The sequence below is a fragment of the Hemicordylus capensis genome, chromosome 4 (assembly GCF_027244095.1).
Source record: "Hemicordylus capensis ecotype Gifberg chromosome 4, rHemCap1.1.pri, whole genome shotgun sequence".
NCBI lineage: Eukaryota > Metazoa > Chordata > Lepidosauria > Squamata > Cordylidae > Hemicordylus > Hemicordylus capensis.
The window spans coordinates 295,523,052-295,544,985 of NC_069660.1; the positions used below are offsets into that span (position 1 = coordinate 295,523,052).

Genomic DNA, 21,934 nt, shown 5'->3' on the forward strand with positions numbered 1-21,934 from the left:
GCTCCGTGACTGAGCTGGCGGGGCTGGGGAGAGCGGGGTTCAATCGGCCCCCGGAAGCTCCAGCATGCCCTGTGTGAGTGTACAGGGCATGCTGGCAAGACCCCCGGAGCCAAGAGGTGGCTTTTTGCCTCCCCTCCAGGGGTCACCTCGTGAGTAGCCGTGACGCAGAGCCGCACCGCAGCTACTCACAATTTTTTTAAAAAAACAGGTTTGCGGAGCGCTTGCTCCGCAAACCCGGTTTTAGGGGTGAGCTACTTGAGCAGGTTACCAGCTCAAGAACCACTAGGCTGGCAGCCAAGCCCGGTGGTTCTCACAACTGCAGAAAATCGGGCTAGCGGAGGCTAGCCGGATTTTCTATAATCGTGTGAATAGCCTCCAAGTATATTCTCTCTTTTAAAAAAAGATCCCACTCCTCTCCCCACAGTGCCAAACTAGTGCACAGACTGCAGTTTGTGCACATCTCTAGTCTTCTGCTTATAGGTCAGGCTCAGAGGCAAGATGCCCCTAAACACCAGTTGCAGTGGAGCAACAGAAGGTAAAAGGGCAGGCACTCAACTCTTGACTGTGGGCTTCTCTGAGGCATCTGATGGGCCACTGTGTGAAGGACAGGCATGTTCTTATGAAGGAATTAAATCCATGTTTGCTTCTATTACTTTGAAAGAACCCCCCTCAAGAGATCCCACAGTTAAGCAAGACTGTTTATGAACCTAACATGGAGACAGCAGTTTGATTTTGCTGTGGCCAAGGGCATCAGAGCATCAACGCTACTTATCTGACAAAGAGAATGATTTGGTTCTAAAAACAGTCGGAAAGACTGGCTTTCCAGAAACCCAAAGGAACACGAGGAATCAAAGGAATAAAATATCAGGACTTTACTTGGCAGAGTAAACAAAAAAAGTAAACAAAATAGCTCTTGAAGGAACAACTCGAGAATTATTTAGACAGTTACCAGACACTTCTTGCAATGGGGGCAGCATTTTGTTACAAGAAATGTTTACTGCCTTTCAGTGGCAAGGCAAATGTATTTAACATTGACAAGTGGTAAAGGAAAAGAAGAGTACAAAGTCAGACTGTTCTGTTAGGTATTTATCAAGAATACCTAACTAGGACTAGGAATCTAGTTTTGTTAATACTTTAAGTGTATAATGTGTAACTCAGAGCAGCAAAGAGGAAGATATAAAATTATACTATATTTAGCTTTTAATTCCATGGAGCAGAGGAAAAGGCAGTGAAAATAAAATATACAGTAGTCTCTCTATATTTATCTATGAACAAAAATTTTGAAGACTGCCAAAGATTATAGCTAGAATTCTGCATCCAATGCACGCTCTGCATTGAAATAAGAACTTGTACATCTTTCCATCTGGGTTAAATTGCCATGTGGCACAGCTAGTTTGGGGCTCAAAGTGACATATGCAAATAAAAAATGTGTGGCCGCTTTAACGGTTTACAAGCAGTTTGATAATGTGATTGAAAATATTATTGTTCCATCAGCAATGCAGCATAATATCCTGTTTAATATCATGGAATTAGATGTAGCAGAAAAGTCATGTATTTGGAGACAAACAAGCTATAAAAACTGCTGAAATGAAGTACCTCATAGCAGATTTTATCTAATTTTGATAATATAATACAAATTCAGCTATAAATGAAAACCAGGTCACAAAAGAACCCATGAACCTTTCGTATACAGAAGCCTCTCACTGGTTGCAACACAGCTCTGACAGTTGCTACAGCCAGCTAGAGAGCCCCGTTCCATCTTTCGGCCATCCTTACTGTCCTTACTCATTTACTCTTCCACCACATCAGCGACGAGCAACTGCTCCGATCGGGCGCTCATGCGCCTGGCTGCAGCACCGTTGGGAACTCCAGGGATTGGGGGAAGGGGAGTATTGCTGTGTGGCGCCCCGGCCTCTTGAACCCCAGGAAGACACCATGTGAGTGCACTGTGCCATCCTGGGGGTCTCCTCTCTCCCTCCCACCCCAAGTACACCAGCCATGGCTGCAAGCAGCCGCAGCTGACACTTGATCAGAAAAAAAAGGTTGCTCCGTTAACCTTGTTCAAGGGGAGGGGTCATTAGGTGGGCTAGCTGCCAGGGAACCACCAGCCTCGCCCGTGAGCCTGGTGGTTCCCACGATTGATCAAAGCTGGTCTGGCCTTTGGTAGCCCGGTTTTGATCAATCATGTGAATAGCTTCTGTGTTATCCCATGACTTCTAACTGTTTTATTTTGAACAGCTGGCCCACATACCATATCTCAAACTGCTTGTGAAACACCTCTCAGTTTCAAAAGCAGTTTGGCACAGGTCACAATGAAGCATTGTTCCATAAAAATAAATATACATTCCCCATGGGTCTGGACTCACAGAACTAGTTTTACCCTTATTTGAATCCTAGCCAAAACACTTAAACTTGCCAGTGTAAAGGGACACGCAAAACTTACAATACTGTTCTGTACCAGCATATTCAGAGCAGGGACTTGGGTACTGGGATAGCATGCTCAAAGAAATCTAGGGGATACGGTCCAAAAGGAATGAGTTGCCTTCTGCTCAGTGCCAAGATACATCTCTATTGCTCGTAAAGTAGAAATAAAGGAAGAAGTGTCCCTGATCATGTGCAGAGTACAGAATTTAATAACAGCAAGCTCTCAGCAGGGCTTTGAACCTGTTTCTGATCCAATTGTTCAGCTCTAGGACATGCTTTGGAATACATGGTAAGGCGTCTTTCCCTTATTACTGAATAGGCTCAGCGTTAGCCTGAAACTCGTATTCACAACTAGAATGAGTGAACTCTTCAGAGACCATCTTGGACCAGCCCAGAAATAATCTGAGTTCTTCCTCCTACCCACCCCCCACCCAAATCGGGGAGAAGTCATATATCTCTCTATCCCAGTCAATCATGGAGTGAGATGACCCCCCCACACACACACACACAAAAGAGCCAATCAGTTATACCTGTACTGCTGTAAACCAGGGTGAGAAAGTGGGATACTGCACTGCAGAAAGCTGTGCTGGAGGGGAGGAGGAACCATCTTATATATGTATAACTCTGCTCCTGCTTCATTGACCAGGCTAAGCCAGCCACTCTGGAAGGCTCTCCCCACCTCTTGTCTCATACTTGACTCCTATGTATGAGTCAGGGAGAAGTCTCCAATTTATCTACAATTTATACACTGGACAGCAGAAATTTAAATATATTTGCACACTCTCCGGGTTGGCAGGAAAATAAAAACTTGCATGGCCATTCTCAAATTACATGTTTCTATCCTGAGCATGAAACTTCATCATCACTTGTTTCCACACAAGAGAATAAATAGCCTGTGGAAACTGTGAGAGTTTTACTACCACTTAGCTGCACAATTACCACTCTAGTGCATAACTTGACACAGGTCCAGCTGACACACAATTTCACAGTGTAAGTCTATCCATGCCTACTCAGAAGTAAATCACAGCTGTTCAATGAGACTTTCTTTCCGTTGAATGTACACAAGATTGCAGTCTTAATCTCAACGAAAGGATGATCTTATTCTGCTGTATTTTAAACCATTGTACACCACCTCAAGATTCATATGTGAGGTGGTTTATAAATGTGATAAATAAACAAACAGCTGATGTTTTTAATTATTCAAGGAAGATAAACAAACTTTGAGCCAGATTGGTCAAGAGAGGCTATCTTGGTTTACTGAGAGTGGCTATTTTCCAAACCCATCCTCCCATTTTTTATTCTTTACACAATATACCTGTAGGCAGCAGCATTCTCACCCACTGTGCCCATGAGCTTGAAGTCAGTTCTTTGAAGTATAATGGAATTGGGAGTGAAAAAGACGCAGGTAACATTTCTCAAATTCCTGGTTGGATATATCGCCCATAGGTGTAGATCGCAAGAAACTTCTAAGTGAATATAATTTCATCCACCATCTGTCTCCTTTGAAAACAGTCAATTAGTGGCTTAATTGACTTGGCACCTTGCACAGTGTTGTACATATGCTATGACTGATCAAGCGATTTGGTTTGCACGAAGTTGTAGGAAAGCTGCCTTACAGCTTTTTGACTACTCTTATTTCATTTTATAAACGTTTCTGAATTATGAGGAAAAATAATATGCCCAAGGGTTAACGTCTTATCTGTGCAGCTTTCAGTATTATGAACACATTTCTTCAGGAGGCAACAATGCACCACACTGTCTTACCAAATGTTATTTATTATTTATTACTTTCTTTGGCTTTGTTTTGTAAGCCTGGGGGAGGAATGTTAAAACATCAGGTTGCCTTTAAGATGATGGTACAAAGTAACTTGGGATGGAAATGAAACATTTGAGATATCTTCTGCTATACTTCATTTTGTTCATTTTAAAGCAATGAGTTAATACTAAGCTTCTTTTTAAATCTCATCTCATCCTTTCACATTTACAGAGCTCACCTAGTCCACAAAAGAATCCTGAATACTATTGCATAGCCAAAATCCAGACGAAGTAAATTGCAAATAATCCCACTTAAATCAATAGGACTTAAAGTAGTTATGATTTGGTTTCAAATGAACTAAAGTGTGACTTTCTCTGATCAAGCTGATGTGTTTGATTTATCAAGCAGGACATAACTGATGCGACTATATGCCAGATATATAACTAGAATGCATAGCTACTGTTTAGAGGTTATAAGGGGTAGGGGCGCACGTTTATACTGTTAATAATTAGATTTATCAGAAGTATATGGATGCTTGTACGGATTTCAAAGATCACCTAATCCAACTACTTAACCCAAAGCAGGGGCGATTGCACTCAAATGATTTGCAACGTAATAACCTAGAACTTCCTGACTCAATCCAGAATTCATGTTCCTTAGGATATAAATGGAGATCTCACCTCTTGCCTGGAACATGCCTCAGAGTCAATATATGAACAAACAGCAGACACCAGGTCATCAGCATCACCTCAGAAGAGCTTTACTATCTCAGCTGTTCATCTGAACCCAGCTATAGAGACATCCCATTGGTTCAAATTTTAGTTTGGATTCAGATGTTTGGACTCTAAATCCAGTACTCTCTCGATAGATCAACTGGATTCCAACTAAATAGACCTGCTGCGTTACCATCCTTATACCCCATATTCCAAGAGAGGGGGAAGGAAGGGTTCTCTTGAAGGGCTCTTTGTAAACAGAAAGCAAGGTTTACATGTCTATATACCTACAGATAGCAGCTGAAAGCCTGACTATATTTCCTCGAGGAAGTCCCATTAAAATTAAACTGATGTATTAGGCAGGCTAACAATGTGCTAGCACAAACATGCTAGTGCAAAGATATTTGGAAAACTAGTTCCACTAATTCAGGAGCTTGTGTTGCAGGTGACTATTGTGCCTGTGCAACAGTGAGCTTGTGCAACAAGGTGTGCAACCTGTGCTGTTCCTCCTGCTATGAAACACCCACATCCTGTTCTGCTACTCTTGCTGTTATAGTGCAATGCTTGAGCAAGTGCAATGAGAATGCAAGAGATTGTGAAACTTTGAGCATCCCCATGACAATGTGCAGCTCTGTACCTTCTTGTTACTTGCTAGTGCAGTGTCACCTGGATGCCAGACAATGAATGCTTCAAATTGTGTGTATATTATTCCAAAGCAACTTGGTGTGTTCAGCTATGGGGAAATATGGTATTCATTCTTCTGGCTTATAAATTAATTGATCACTTTCTGTGGAGGTTTTTATCAGCTTAATGACTCCCCTTACTACTGGCTATAATTTTCTTTATCAAATTATCATGTTCATGAAAACACATTTTAGTTCCTGTGTCTCTTGTAGTAGCTCATAAAATACCATCTCATGAGCGTGGTTACTGGCAATTTCCAATACCTTTCCTTTCCTTCAGCAGATAACAAGAGTTAATCTGATGTAAATAACAATGGTTTATATTTTCAGAGGGAGGAATTCAGTACTTTAAAACCAAGACATCTGAAAGTCTTCTTATCACATGGAAGAATCAGGATTTCCAACAACAATGCTTTGTGCTCTTAAATGTGATAATAGGAAAAACCAACATATGACACTTACTTTGGCTAAACGACGATGAGTGCAGCTAATTTCCTATGCTATTAGAACTTCAGGTGACGGCAGCACGGTGAAATTATGATAGCATTATTACATTATTGTAAATGTAGTTTAGTGTAACCACTATGCTGACATATTGATTGATTGATGAAGTGCTGTCAAGTGGGTGTCAACTCTTAGCAACCACATAGATAGATTCTCTACAGGATGATTTGTCTTCACCTTGGCCTTTAAGGTCTCTCAGTGGTGCATTCTTGCTATCGTGATCGAGTCCATCCACCTTGCTGCTGGTCATCCTCTTCTTCTCTTTCCTCCAACTTTTCCCAGCATTATGGACTGTGTATAGACACATCACAGCATCTAAATGGAGGAGAGCTGGTCTTGTGGTAGCAAACATGACTTGTCCCCTTAGCTAAGCAGGATCTGCTCTGGTTGCATTTGGATGGGAGACCACATGAGAGCACCGTAAGATATTCCCCTTAGGGGATAGAGCCGCTCTGAGAAAAGCATATAGGTTCCAAGTTCCCTACCTGGCATCTCCAAGATAGGGCTGAAAGAGATTCCTGCCTGCAACCTTGGAGAAGCTGCTGTCAGTCTGTGTAAACAATACTGAGCTTGATGGACCAATGTTCTGACTCAGTATATGGCAGCTTCCTATGTTCCTATGTAAATATTCTTTCCAAGGCCTTCATTGCAATCCTACCAAGTGCTAGTCTGTGGCAATCAAAGGCTTTTCTATAGTCAATAAAGCACATATTGACTTCTCAATTGTCCAGCATGCATCAGCAATGATGTCTCTTGTTCCTCGGCCTTTTCTGAAACCATCTTAAAACATTCGGAATTTCCCTTTCCACGTAGGGCTTTAATCTGTGTTGGATAATCCTGAGCATTATTTTGCTAGCATTTGAAATCAAGGACATTGTGCAATGGTTTGTGCAATCTGTTAAGTTTCCTTCCTTTGGTATGGGTATGTAGACAGACCTCTTTCAATCTGTTGGTCGCTGTGTTGTTCTCCAGATTTGCTGGGCATATTAACCATGACAAAATAAGCTGTAGAAATGGGTGGCTTTCATGGTACAGTGGGGGAGAATCAGAGGAGCGGTTACCTCAGCCCAGATTCTATCTGCCCCTAGAGCAATATAGCTTTTGCAGCCAAATATATCAATTGCTCCCATTTCCTCCCTCTCCAACATCCCTTTCCCTACAGTCAAAACAAGAATAGAGTTCTGAGTAAGGTCCGGATCACACCTTATGTTGAATACATGTACAATCTTTGTACAGTATGCAATCTTACAGATCTGTACACATATACAGTTATTCACACACTATGTGGAAAGCACTACTGAACAGCTGCACATTTTCTATAAGTGAATGGCATCTTGACTTGCAAAGTGCATGTGGTCTGAGCCCCGCTGAGGGCACACAGTACAAGCCCCCATATTATTCCCAAAGGTAGTATGTGTGCTGTTGCAGAAAAGGGCTTAGAGTTCAGAACACACCCTGAAAGATTGAAAATCTTATTTGAAGGCTGTAAACAATGGAGGAGGCTGTGAAAAATGTGACATGGCGAGTATATGACTGATTCATTTGTTTATGTTATATCCTGTACTTCCTCCAAGAAGCTCAGAGTGGTGTCAGGGGTGTAACTATAATAGGGCAAGGGGAGACAGTTGTCTGGGGCCCACTGCTTTGGGGGGGGCAGAGGCAAGTCGCATGACTGACTCCCCCAGCCACACACCCGCCCAGGCATCCTTCAGTTGTATTCATCCTCCGAAATTGATGTGAGTGTTCAGACCTGGAGCTACCAGAACAGCATGTCTTTCTCTAGTACCATTAAATGACTTGCATCGTCCACAAGTAACAAAACCTTAAAAAAAATCTAGGATGATGTTCTGTTGTGGCACATAGGAGATAGATAGAGATAGAGATAAAATTTTACTCTGCTTTTTTGTTACCACTATTCAGCTTCATTTAAGATTTCTTTACTTCGTGAACTGAGCTTCAGTGGGGTTTTGTTACCACTATTCAGCCTCATTTAAGATTTCTTTACTTCGTGAGCTTCGCTTCGCGTGGGGGGGCATTTTAAAATCTTGTCTCTGGGCCCACTCCAACCTTGCTATGCCCCTGAGTGGTGTACATGGTTATGCTTAGCCTCACAACAACCCTGAGTAGGGGTGTGCACAGACCAGTTCACAGTCAAACCAGTCTGCTGCAAATCAGGCAGTTGGATCGCAAACCATTCCGAACCAGTTCGAGCTGGCTTGTCGGTTCAACCAGTGCAGTCGGTCAGTTTGACAAACTGGTTCACGGAGTGGCACTTCGATGTGAATTCGGACCAAACCACAGCATGTGGTCCATGCACACCCCTACCTGTGAGACAGGTTGGGCTGAAAGATACATGACTCATCCAGAGTAACCCAGTGAGTTTCATGGCTAAATTGAGATTTGAACCCAGTTCAAAACTCTAACCACTACACTAACAAAGGATGAAGGAAAGTAGTAGGGAGTCTTATATTATCACTTGCCTTGCTCATTCCTTTACTGTTACTTGCTAGTGTCATGCCTATCCTCAATTCCTCCCTCTCCAAGACCAAAGTTTTGGGCGCAACCTGTCTGCTTCCACACTATCTAGAAGAAACAGTGGGGAGAAGGGAGACAGGTTACTCAATAAGGGTAATCTTTTTTCCTCACTCCTCTCCAGAAGCAATGGGGTTAGGAGAAAAGAAAACAGTAAGCAGCATTCAGACTACTTAGTCCTGATTAAGAACCACTGAAATCAACAAGAGAACTAAAGTCATCTCTAAAGTCCAATTAATTTAAATGGGAGTTATGATTAATTTAATCTGGGTGCTATCAGTAGTGACTGGGAGAAAGGGAAGAACTTAGTAGCAGGGATTGGAGGAAACTATTTGCTTGTCACCTCCCAACAGCTCCAGAGTCCCTCATGCCAGAAACTCATTTTCCTGTTACTGAGGCCAGTTTCAGCCCGTTTGCACTTAGCCTGGTTGGTTTTGCAGCTGCTACAGTACAAATTGTTCTCCTGCTGTGAATGTAAAATCAGAAGCTTCTGTAATGCAAACCCATAGCACAACACCTCCTAATACCACTGTCACCATCCCAGAGACCGAGCGGTGGTGGGGGGGGGCAGTGATGTGGGGATGTGCCACAGTGTAGACTGCTTCTATGCACCACAGTTATTGTGACATTACTCAGGTTGAGGCAGTGGCCAGGAGTGCTCTCTATCTGCTTTGGCTGATTTGCCAGCTACTTCCATTTCTGGAGATCAACGACCCTAAAACAGTGATGCATATGCTGGTAGCATCCAGACTTGACTACTACAATGCGCTCTACATAGGGCTGCCTTTGTACATAGTTTGGAAACTGAAGTTAGTACAGAATGCAGCAGCCAGTTTGGTCTCCAGAGTTGCCAGAAGAGATCATATTACACCCATTTTAAAAGAACTACCAAAGAAGAGGACAACCAAGATGATCAGGGGCCTGGAGCACCTTCCTTATGAAGCTAGGCTACAGTATCTGGGGCTCTTTACCTTGGAAAAGAGGCGACTAAGGGAAGACACAATCGAGATGTATAAAATTATGCATGGAGTGGACAGAGAGACATTTCTCTCACACACACACCAAACTAGAACTGGGTATCAGCCCATGAAACTGAAGGTCAGGAAATTTGGGATCGACAGAAAGAAGTACTTTTTCACACGGTGCATAATTAATCTATGGAATTCTTTGCCATGGGATGTGGTGATGGCCATCAGCTTGGATGGCTTTAAAAGGGGTTTAGACAAATTCATGGAGGACAGATCGATCAATGGCTACTAGTCTAGTGGCTGTGGGCCACCTCCAGTCTTAGCGGTACGATGCCTCTCAATACCAGTTTCAGGGGAGCAAAAGAAGGAGAAAGGGCATGCCCTCACCTCTTGTGTGTGGGCTCCCCAGAGGCATATGGTGGGCCACTGTGTGAAACAGGATGCTGGACTAGATAGGCCTTGAGACTGATCCAGCAGGGCCGTTCTTATGTTCTTATTTACACTGGCTGCCAATAGGTTTCTGGGCGAAATACAAAGTGCTGGTCATTACCTATAAAGCCCTTAAACGGCTTGGGTCCAAGGTATTTAAGAGAACACCTTTTTCATCAACTCCGCTGCCTATTAAGATCATCTGAAGAGGTCCAGTTGTAGTTGCCACTGGCTCGGTTGGTGGCAAGAGAGTTGCCCCAGGATTCTGGAACATGCTTCCTAATGAAATTTGAGTCTCCCCTTCTCTGAATGTTTTTAAGTAGGACCTGAATACACACCTGTTTAGCCAGGCTTTTTGTCTATGGTTTTAAAGCTTCAGGTTTTAGTGTTTTTGTTTAAATTGTTTCATGTCAATGTCTTAATGGTTTTTAGATTATGAACCATCCAGGGACATTTTTGTATGGGGCAGTATAGAAATGAAACAAAACAAAACAAAACATCCCTAGCACAGAAAGGAATTATGCTGCAACAATTCCCATGGTGTAAAATGAATTGCCAACCCAGAACCAGAGCAGTTGATCTAACACCCTCCAAATCCCCCCAAGAAACCTTGACCAAAAGGAACAAGTGAAGAGACATTATTTTAAAATGTAGAACTGTATTTGCTTGTAAAATATGTTAGATCTATTAAAGGAGACAATGTACTATACAAATGAATCATTAATTAAATTTATTAAATTGTGTAGCCCAGACTTGCATCTCTGACAAGCTTCATTGGAAATTCCTTAACACATTCAGTATTATTTTAAATTAGAATAATGACAGGATAATTCGGAAAATTAGAATATCGTGCAAAAGTCCATTAATTTCAGTAATGCAAATTAAAAGGTGAAACTGATATATGAGACAGATGCATTACATGCAAAGCGAGATAAGTCAAGCCTTAATTTGTTATAATTGTGATGATCATGGCGTACAGCTCATGAAAACCCCAAATCCACAATCTCAGAAAATTAGAATATTACATGGAACCAAGAAGACAAGGATCGAAGAACAGAACAATATCGGACCTCTGAAAAGTATAAGCATGCATATGTATTCAGTACTTGGTTTGGGCCCCTTTTGCAGCAATTACTGCCTCAATGCGGCGTGGCATGGATGCTATCAGCCTGTGGCACTGATGAGGTATTATGGAAGACCAGGATGCTTCATTAGCGGCCTTCAGCAGTTCTGCATTGTTTGGTGTCGTGTCTCTCATCCTTCTCTTGGCAATGCCCCATAGAGTCTCTATGGGGTCAGGTCAGGCGAGTTTGCTGGCCAGTCAAGCACAGTACACTGTATACTTTTCAGAGGTCCGATATTGTTCTATTCTTCAATCCTTGTCTTATTGGTTCCATGTAATATTCTAATTTTCTGAGATTGTGGATTTGGGGTTTTCATGAGCTGTACGCCATGATCATCACAATTATAACAAATTAAGGCTTGACTTATCTCGCTTTGCATGTAATGCGTCTGTCTCATATATCAGTTTCACCTTTTAATATGCATTACTGAAATTAATGGACTTTTGCACAATATTCTAATTTTCCGAGTTTCACCTGTATTTCACCCATGACTTTTAAAAATATCCTGTCCTTTATCACCACTCCCATCACCACCACCACCGCCACCCGCCCCCCGAATCCAATCCCTAGATAACATTACCATGTACTTTCAGACACATTATAACAACTTACATGGAATGTGTTTACTTGAAAATGGCCAATGTGTGGATTTTCATATAATCTTTTAAACATAATTTAGTACAGTAAGTACTGCAACTTCTGTTTGTTGGCAAAACTCATAAAATATCATTTTACCATACAGCTAACAATGATTATCCGAGCATACCATCTTTACTAATGACATGTCCTACAGTAAGGATTCATCCCTTCGAGCAAAAGGGCTTCAAAAATACCTTTTGAAAATGTAAGGGCCTAGTGAGGGTGGAACAATAAGCCATAGTTTTTCAGTGCTAAAACTGAGCAAAAAATGTCCTCCTCCTATTTTGCTGTCTTATTTACAGGCAGCAAGGTGGGGGCCTTTTTGCCGGCCCAGGGTAAAATGGAGCAGAAGAGCTAAAATACATTGGGGGAGGGATTACCAGTGGCAGCAGAAATGGCAATTCTCCTGACAGTTGAAGACTTGGCAGAAGGCAAGATTTTTTTTGCCAAGAATGCTCATAAACTATGTTATGCAATGCATCAGTCACAGAGGCAGTCTAGAGAGAGAGAGAAAGGTGGCTGCCATTTTAGGCCCAGTAGAATAGCTGCTGCTCCTACCAGTTTTGCAATGGTGGCAAAAAAGCGGGGGTGGGAGGCAAAAGAGATACACAGATTTCACCCCCTTCTTCCCCCTTCCCAATAAATCTTTTGAATCATAAGTATTCCAGAGAGCTTCTGACTCCCCACTAGTTTGCTATGACTACTTCTCAGGTGCTCCTTTTCCCTCTTCCCTTCTTTTTCCTGTTTCCTTTTGTTCTTTCAACAAACTGCTGTTTCCCATTATGTTGTAGTCCAATATCCTGGCTTTTAAACAGATGTAACAGGAAACTGTTATCAAAATGTTGTCAAACTGTATCAAACTGTGTAGTTCGATACAAACTGTGGCACAAACAGTAGCTTCCAATCTCCTCCCTGGTACAAGTTACAATCCCAAGGTTTGTACCTGCTTGCTCTTGTCAAAACAAACTGTAGTTTATTATGATGTCGCAACCAGGCCATTATGTTTAGACTAATTGCAGTGATATTTAGCAACAAGTTCAGCCTACTACAGTTCCAAAATTATTACTTTCTTTTTAATCATCACATTATTTCACCTTAATTCTGACTTTTTTTCTCTTGATAAAGGGAAGAAAACTCTCATACCTCCCTCATTACCCATTTCAACTTATGGATTCCAAATACTATAAGGCTCTCCACATTCGCTCATGTGGAGAGCCTTAGAGGGTTCTGCGGGGAGAGTGGGCTTGACAGATGAGCAGGCAGCTCGCCCTGGGCAGCCAGATCGACTACCCACACGGTTACCAGGTCCGTCATGGAGCCAGTTGGGGTGGTGGAGATTGGGGGCCTCCTGGCTCTCGGAAGTCCCAGCATGCCCCGCGTGTGTGCGTGGGGCATTCTGGGGAGCCCCCCCCCCAATGCTGAGAGGCTTGATGTAGCCTCCTGGTTGGGAGGGGCTACTCGTGAGTAACTGCAGCACAGAGCCACACCACGGCAACACACGATCAAACAAATGGGGTTAGCAGAGCGCAGGGCTCATTAGCCTGGTTTCCACAGTGTGTGAGAATAGCCACTATGTGAGAATTCTGGAGTGAATATAATTAAACAATAATTCCTGTTTATTCATATTTCTTACTATATTCAAGATTTAGAACTATCCTCTGCTAGTATGCAGACCCAGGGAATATTAGACCTTGTTATTTTATGTTAAGTTACTTATTTTCCAACTGAAGACATATATGTTACACTGCTTTTTCACTACATTAAATAGCTGTTAGATGTAGAAATGAACAAGTTATTCCAACTCCCCTTTCTAGAATATTAATTAAATAATAACATTAGTGCATCATTAAATATGCCTGGAACACCAGAAGACATTCTTTACAAATGCTGCTGAACTGACTCTTCAGTAATATATTAACTCAGAATATCTTCCACAGATTTAACTTGATTACACAGCCAAGCAAAAGAATATTTTCAGTATATAGAGCATCTGCTGATCAGCATTTCCAAAACATTTCCTATCACTAGTGTTTCTGTTTTATAGCTGGCTGTGAAAAGGGCAGTGTTAAGAATCCAGATTATTCAGGAGTCCCAACAGAATTTTAGGGGCACACGGGGGGAAACACCTTTGTGTGTTGTACATCAGGGTGATACAAAGGTGATCTATAGTTTGGCTGGTCTTGAAAACAGTTGTGATCTGAAGTGCATTATGCACACAATTTTATTATTGGGGGTGGGGGTAAGCAATACTGCTTAGAAATTCTATAGAAGCATGCATCAAACTCTCTCATCATTCCAGCACTTTCCTGAAATCTCACTGCCACCACTACTCCATAAATTGAGAACAGTGCTCTCAATACCCAACAAAAACTGTGATCACTTATTTGCTGAGAGACATAAAATTTATCTACTCTTGTTAAAACTGCAGGCTTCAAGACATCAGCAGACCCTACAGCAGCCATCATTACCTTGGGTCCTCTTCAAACAGGTTATGTAATATTATTGACGGAAAAGCAAAGATTATAGCCAGCTGTACCCTGGTAAATACTGCAGTCAGACAATAATCTTGACAACTTTAGTTGGCTTTATACAGGAACACTTTGAGGCAGGAGACTTCATTACCACAGCAGTGAGTGGAACAGACTTTCCCTTTCCATTGCTACCTTAGTGCATGAGTTCCAGAAAATAAAATAGGAGGTGGGAGGAGATCTGGTCTTGTGGTAGTTTTAACTACCATTAATTGTCCCCTATGGTAAGCAGGGTCTGCACTTGAATGGGAGACTACATGTGAGCACTAAGATATTCTACTTAGGGGTGGGGACACTCAGGGAAGAGCATCTGCATACTTGCATGCAGTCCCCTCCCTGGCATCTCCAAGATAGGGCTGAGAGAGACCTTTGCCCATAACTTTGAAGAAGCTGCTACCAGTCTGTACAGGCAATACTGAGCCAGATGAACTAATGGTCTGACACAGTATATGGAAGCTTCCTATGATAGAAAAACAGAAGGCTTGGAGAAAGGCAAGAAATTCAGGAGACAGCATGAAGGGTCAACAGTTCAGGGCTCAGGGTCCTGGAGCTTAGAAAGCAATAGCAGCTTGTGGCAGCACAGAGATACAAATCCAGCAAACTAATACAAAGGCTTTCAACATTGAATAATATTAACTGTTCATGACTTTTCATTCACATCAGTAACTTCTTAATTGTTATTGATAAGCCCCTCTCATTTTCCTCAACAGTTATCTGTCACTGATCCACTTTCTATTAACACTGTTGCCCAATGTAATGATGATAGAAGGAGACTAGTGTCCGGCAAGATTGGCTGTCCTTACCCCCGAGGACAAAGTGGTGAGGGGGCCCAAGGAGACAGGAACGGGTGGCAGCCGGGGAGAAGCAAAGGAAAGCGGAGCGCGCGACGATAACATCAGCAGCACGCCTCCTGAAGGGAGGGAGCATGAGTAGAAGGAGGGAGGAGGGGGAGAGACATTGGCAGCAGATGTAAAGTGTAGACGATTACAGGGAATAAAGAGTGGCATTGGCCCCAAAATTGGGGGTGGGCGATGCATAGCCTGTGTGGAGGCATATAAGGAGCCGGCCGGGGATGAGAGGCTGGCTGGTGGTGAGTGTCGGGCCCCTGGAGAGGGGCAGACACAAGGATCAAGCAGCCTGGAATGGAGGAGGCACAAGGTGATGCTCAACCCCTCCCTGTCCCTGCTCTGAGGCTAGCCCCGGTAAGCCCAGCCAGGCTTGGTAAAGGGAACAGGGACGTGTAGCTGGACAACCATGTTTAACATTACCAAGACTTCATTTAGAAATGGTGGCTGTACCTTTAGGACACAGCTATTGCTACTACTTTGGGGCAAAAAAAACTTGTAGTTCTTAAATCAAAAACTGACCAATAACATCACATACTATAACTCAATTTGAGTGCACGCTATCAGAGGTTATTTCCACCACATCTTCAAGCACATTCTGGTAATGAGGCCAACAAACCAATCTCATTAGACAGACCCTTAAAGCAAAGATGATATTAGAGATGTACACCGGACCAGTCCGGGGCCGTGTCAGAGGCCTCCGAACTGGTCCAGATTGGGGCTGGTCCAGCGGGGGGGGGGTATGTAGCTTTAAGGGGGTAGTACTTACCCCTCCCGTCGCTTTTGCCCCTCCGGCGCTCGACTTTTAAGCAACGTTTTTGGAGCGGCACCGTTCCTCCCTGCCACCCCTGCCCCTGTCGTTGCCCAGCAAAAGGAGTTTAGTGCACGCATGCACCCATTGCGGCGCACACGCGCCCATCACTGCCACTGCCGCGTGCGCACCACACACATCACATGTTGCATGCACATGCAACGTGTGACATGTGCGGCACGTGTGCATGGCGGCGACGGGCGCACGCGCACCGCAACGGGCGCATCTGTGCATTAAACTTCTCCTTTTGCCGGGCAACGATGGGGGCAGGGGTGGCTCGGGGCCAATTCAGGGATTCTAATGTTTAAAAAATAATTTTTAAAGCTCACCGCTGAGTACAGAGATCTCCAGGGGTGCTGCTGCAGCCGTGGGAGTGTTTCTCCCACCACCAGCCCGCTGGCCTCCCCCTGCCCTTCCAAGGGCTGTTTCTGGCCATTTTCTGGCCATTCCAGGCCTTTCTCTGGTGGTGGTGGCCATTTTGGAGGCCGCCACTCATGCACCCTGGCCATTTGTATGACTAGGTAATGATTAATAATTGGGGTGCCATGGTTTGGTTGCAGACGAATTCACTGTGGACTGGCTTGAAGGTTTACGAATGGGCTACTAGTTGGTACTACAATATGAGTCAGGAGGTGTTGAGTAAAGTCTAGTAGCTGTGAGTTGTTGGTTCCATTTCCCTGATCAGTAAGGTTGCTGAGATGTTGTCATTGAGTGAGCTGTTGAGCTCAATTTCTGTACACATTCCGGAGTTTCATCGGTCTTGTTTCCAAAATTTGTTCCCCGCCAGAAGGACCAATCTAGGTCCTCTATCCTGGATTTTGCATGGGAAGAACAGCCTGCTGTGTGGAATGTGGAATGAAGCAGCTGCTTTGCAATTTTATGTCCTTCGGTAAGTATATTGCAGGCTGTTTCTTTCTGGTACAGATGAACGATTTGATCCATGAATGGAGAGAGTTTCTTGAAGAGCATGTGCATATGCTGTGCCACATAAGCTTGGTAATCAGCGATGTGCAACTGAAGTGATGCAGTGGAGTAATTCCTTTCCCCAATTGTGTCTAATTTATGCCCGTCATCAGCTGGTGTGGATAAAGGCTTTTGTCGGGAACAAGACTGAGATATTTCCATTAGCACTAAGTTAGGCATAGGGTGTTTGAACAGGAAAGTGCAGTCCTTGGATCGGGTACAAGAATAAAGGGGTTTTAGTATCTGACAAATAGATTAAATATGGAGCCGGGTGCTACCTCAATGGGTGTTTCCTCAGTGGGAGGGTTTGACATAATGTCCAGTTCCACTGCATCGTGTGAAGCAACAAGTGGGGCATCCAATGGAGTATCCTGTGGCAGTGACTGTGTTTCAGTATCAGAATGACATTTTGAAGGGGAAACGATTACATCCATGTCTGGATCAGGGTCAGGATGAGAAGCAGAGAGTGGTTGTTTAGTAGGCACGTTTCCAGGTTGCATAGATGAAGTGAGGTCGCTGTATGTCTGGGCTGACGTCTTACTCAGGGATTGGCAAGATGGAAGACTTTCCCCTTGCTAGGTTGTCTGTTCCTGCTCCAAGTCAGATGGCATGGATAGCTTCTCTGGGCACAGGAAGTTGAGAGGCATTCCTATGTGTTGCATGGGGATCTACTACGGGACGGGGGATGGTGGTATCTAGATGGTGAGTGGTACCACTGAGTAGGTTAGTCCCAATCTGGAAAAGTCTCATGGGTATACCTACCAGTCTCATGCCCACATCTGCTAGTATACTGGTGGTAGGAGTAGTCACAAGGACAAAACTCCTGATGGTGACAGCAGCATTTGTAGTCTCAAAGTGTGGCTGGTAGTTGCATGGGTAGTGCTCTGTTCACAGAGGCGAAGAGCCCTGGTCTCTAAGAGAGGGTGTGTATTCCCCTTCATCTCTTTCTTCGGAATCATAGGGTTAAAATAATTGTCTAAAAGTCCCTCGGGTTTGTCAGGTTGCAGTTCTTTTTGTTGGTCAGAGTCAGAGTCGACAAGCTGCTCTGGTTCCATGAGCAGGGCTGGAACAGGGCTTCCATAGGCTTAAGCTCAGGAGCCACATGCTTTCTTTCATTTTATGTTTTGGCTGATTCACAGCCAGAGGGTGCTGTTGCTGAATGTTTCTTTTTGGAGAGCTTCACTCTAAAGACATAGCCTGTAAAAGCTTGGAGACAAGCTGAGTGGCACTGTTCAATCCCGAAGGCTGGAGGCTTGCCGCAGCATACAGGACCATTGAGGAACCCGTGCAGGAGGACTTGAAGACTGTCTCAGCAGCCCCAGAGGTAATAGAAACCAATGAGGCCTGAAGCCATTTCAGGGGGCACTGTAATGGCAGTCCCTTGAGGCAATGAGAGCTTCATTGAAAGCACTCTCTCAGGGAGAACTGTAGTGTGTAGAAAGCCGTAGTGGCAAAAAGCAATGCAAGAAGTCAGTTCTCTGCAGCAGTTGGTGAACAACTGGGGAGATACACTATGTGACTGGGGTATGGATACATATGGGGGCAGGATACCAAAAAAAAGTTTTAATAATCTCTGGAAAGTTGCGGAGCAGGTCTCTGTGCAGGCATGGATCCCACAGAGACCACAAAGAAGGGGTGTGTGTGTGTGTGTCTGTGTGTCTGTGTGTGTATGTGTGTAACACAAATTAAAATCAAGAATCCCCCTGCCACCCACAACTAAAACAGGTGAAATTAAGAAGAACTAGTCTTCAAATGTATTTTATAAATTCCAATAACTCAGGAATATAAAAGAACAGTTAGCTTTACTAAGCAGTATTCTTGAAAAATATTTACCCCAACCAGAACAAAATTCAGCCAGGCAGATTTAATAAAGCAGACATGGTGCTAAAGTCCGATTTCATCATATTGATTTCTATCTACCAATTCAACTACTGTTCAAGCAGCCATGTCCTTACAAGTCTCTTTTTTCTTAGAATTCTTTGAACAGGTACAGAACAAATTATTTGAGCAAGTACAGATCAAAGATGGAGGCTCCTGAATAGTAACCAAAAGTAATCCCTCTGCATTTGTTCTTCCCTGATATTTGTGTATTTCAGAGCTGGTATCAGTCCTCTATTCAGCAGTTTTTTGAACTTGCAGCAATTTGATATCCTTGCAATACCCATAAAGAAAATAGTGTAACTCCAAAGCTTCCATAAAGAAACAATGCCAAGAAGGGAAATAACAGCACACCCATGTCAGATGCTAAAAGTGGCATCACAAAACACTGAAAACACAGTATAGACCAAATGCAACTCAATTAAATTATTAAATTATTTGGGGGTCAGATTATAAACCATGCCATCATCCCATACTAACACTCAAATCTCATTCCAAGCAATCTCAATAAGTCTTTGCAGAAAAATAACTGAGGTGGAAAGGGTGAAGCCACTACCTACCAAGTTCTAGCCTTAGCTGAGTCAGAATAGGTAAAGCAGCATTCATGCTATTTCTGGGAATCCCTTCTCTACAACTGCAAAGTGTTTTCTTCTCTTAAGAAGCGATGGAGTAGAGTGTATTTAATACCACTCACTTGATTCACCAACTTGTTTTCAAGACCAGCTGGCTGCTTTGAGATTTGTGCTCCTGACTTAAATGTTGTCACCAGTCATCCATATAGCTTTTACAATTTGAGCAAGGATAAATTTTTATACCCATAACCTTCTAGCAGCTAAGAGAGAAATATAACCAGGTAGACTGTACAGGATCGATAATTCACATAGCTATTTAGAAGCAAATCTTTCAGGTCCCTTTTCTCTGCTCTTTCACTACCTTCAAATATATGCCATAGAGAAACAACAGGCTTGCTTTCATGCCATCATGGCTCATCCTTATGGGAGAAAAAAAATTCTAATGCAGAATTTATTTCTGTTCCGCAAAAGAGGTGCTCCCTGCATTTATGTAGATGTGTTGTCTACCTAATTTTCTTTTAATGGAGTCTTGTACTTCAGACATTTAAGAATACCAGTATCAAATCTTTCTGGACAACAGTCTCACAATCCAGTTTTCAATCCAAAACCTCATTCTGCTAGATCGTAGACTAGTGTTATGAGTACAGCCTGTTTGGGGGCTCCAAACAGCACCCTTGTACATCATGTGGAACTACAGGCTTGTAGTTCCCATTTTGGACTCTCTGAACTCACAGGATCGTGGGCTCACCATATGCTTACATAAGCTAATTCATGAGGGTATGACACTTATATTTCAGCATGGGGAAAGCCTAAGCCGCAACTGAAAGAAGACTATTCCCCATGCTCTCCTCTGATTCCAGCACAGATGTGGAAGCTGAAGGAGACATGCATTAATTAAGAGCGATTCTTCTAACTGGAATAGCCGAGTACTCCCCTCTATGTTGGCACATAGGATTAGCCTTGAAGCTTATCACCTTTGCCAGAAGGTGTAAATAAGGTATAACCAGCTCATCTCCCTAACAGAAGCATTGGAGGAGCACTCCTTAAAACATTCCAATCAGCCATCAAGGGATTCCTGGCCCATGAGATAAGCCCTAACACACCCATTCACTCTGTCCCACACAGGTTTCTCAAACCTATTCACTTCATTAAGCTTTTAGAGCACACCCACCAAAGTCTGAACAGGACAAAATGTATTCTTTTGTCCATCATGGATGTCAGCAGAAAGATGTGGTCAATATTTGACCTGAGGGCAAGACATTGCCTATTTCTGTCTTCGAGACCACCTTGCAGTGTGTCTCTTCTCTGCACTCACCCACTTCGTGTGTGTGCATCTGGGCACCAGCTATATCATCCTGCTGTGCCTTGGTTCTCGTGCCCGTCCCACTTTTCGCCTCCAGATCGACCGTGCTTCCAGACCTAATCTGTGCAGCATGCTTGGCTGCATCAAGAAACTGGTCTCCTGAGATCAGGCCTCCTTTGGACTTTTTATGGCTTCCTGACCCACGCGTGGCATATAGGTCCCCGCTCCTGCATCCTGCTTTCCTGCTTGTCCCTGGAGACAAAGGTCCCTCAGTACTGGCTAAGCAACAAGTGTCTGAATACACCATTGGACAGAACTAGGTATACTAATCTGCTCTGAAATCTCTTGCTCCCCTCTCTTCCTGCTCTCTTTAAATTCTAAAGTTGCTCTCTAAGACTATTTCTCTGGTCAGCTTTGAGTGGATTTAATTCGGATTTCAAGCTAAAATGATTCTTTGTGTGGTTCAATCTAGTACTAATGATATTATTAGTCTGGTTAGTTTTGTCAGTTAACATTGTGTTGTTTGCTAATCAATATTTCCTTTCTGTACTCCTAAAACCCTAAATAAATTTATTGTATTTGACTTCAAGTCTCTGTCAGTCATTTCCAAGACTGAAGCTTTGCAGAAATGTATACTGTAATGAGCTTTAAGATTCGCTAGTTCCCCACACAAGCCCAAATGTTAGTCAGGGGTGGTTTGCCATAACCCAGAAGCAGTTTCATTAACATTAGTTCCATGTCCCTCTCTGCCCACCCTCAACTTTATCAGGCCTTTGCCAAGGCGATCAAATTCAAAGCAAGGTACATTTGATTACATTTCCTATAAGGAAAGGAAAGGGAATGGGAAATGTTTTCAAGTTGTAAGAAAAAGAAATATAATCCCTTAAATTTAACATATCTCTTGTTCATTTTATATGTAACTTTGTGGACAACTATATTTACTTAGGATTGCAGTGAAGATAATTTCCAGGAATCTAATGTTCAGATGAGGAAAATATCCTTCCTATTGATGAAAAGGAACCAGGGGCATAGCTATAACTGAAGAGGAGGAACAAGAAATGTCCCTGGTACCCTGAGGGAGCGGGTCCACCAGCCGGGTGGCAGCTTGCTCTTTGCTTTCCCTCTTGAAGAAGGTTGTGAGGGGCATGGGTCCACCTTCGCTTTTTGTCTTAGGACTCACTTCAACCTTGCTACACCCCTAAAAGGAACTATATTTCCCATAGTTCCTGCCATCACTGGAGAGCCTAAGACCCTACCACACA

General features: G+C 43.2%; 1 protein-coding gene across 7 annotated transcripts in view; it reads right to left on the reverse strand.

Annotated features, from left to right (window-relative positions):
- CSMD3 (CUB and Sushi multiple domains 3) overlaps positions 1-21,934 on the reverse strand; it is a 1,041,917-nt gene that overhangs the window by 405,974 nt on the left and 614,009 nt on the right. The window lies entirely within an intron of this gene.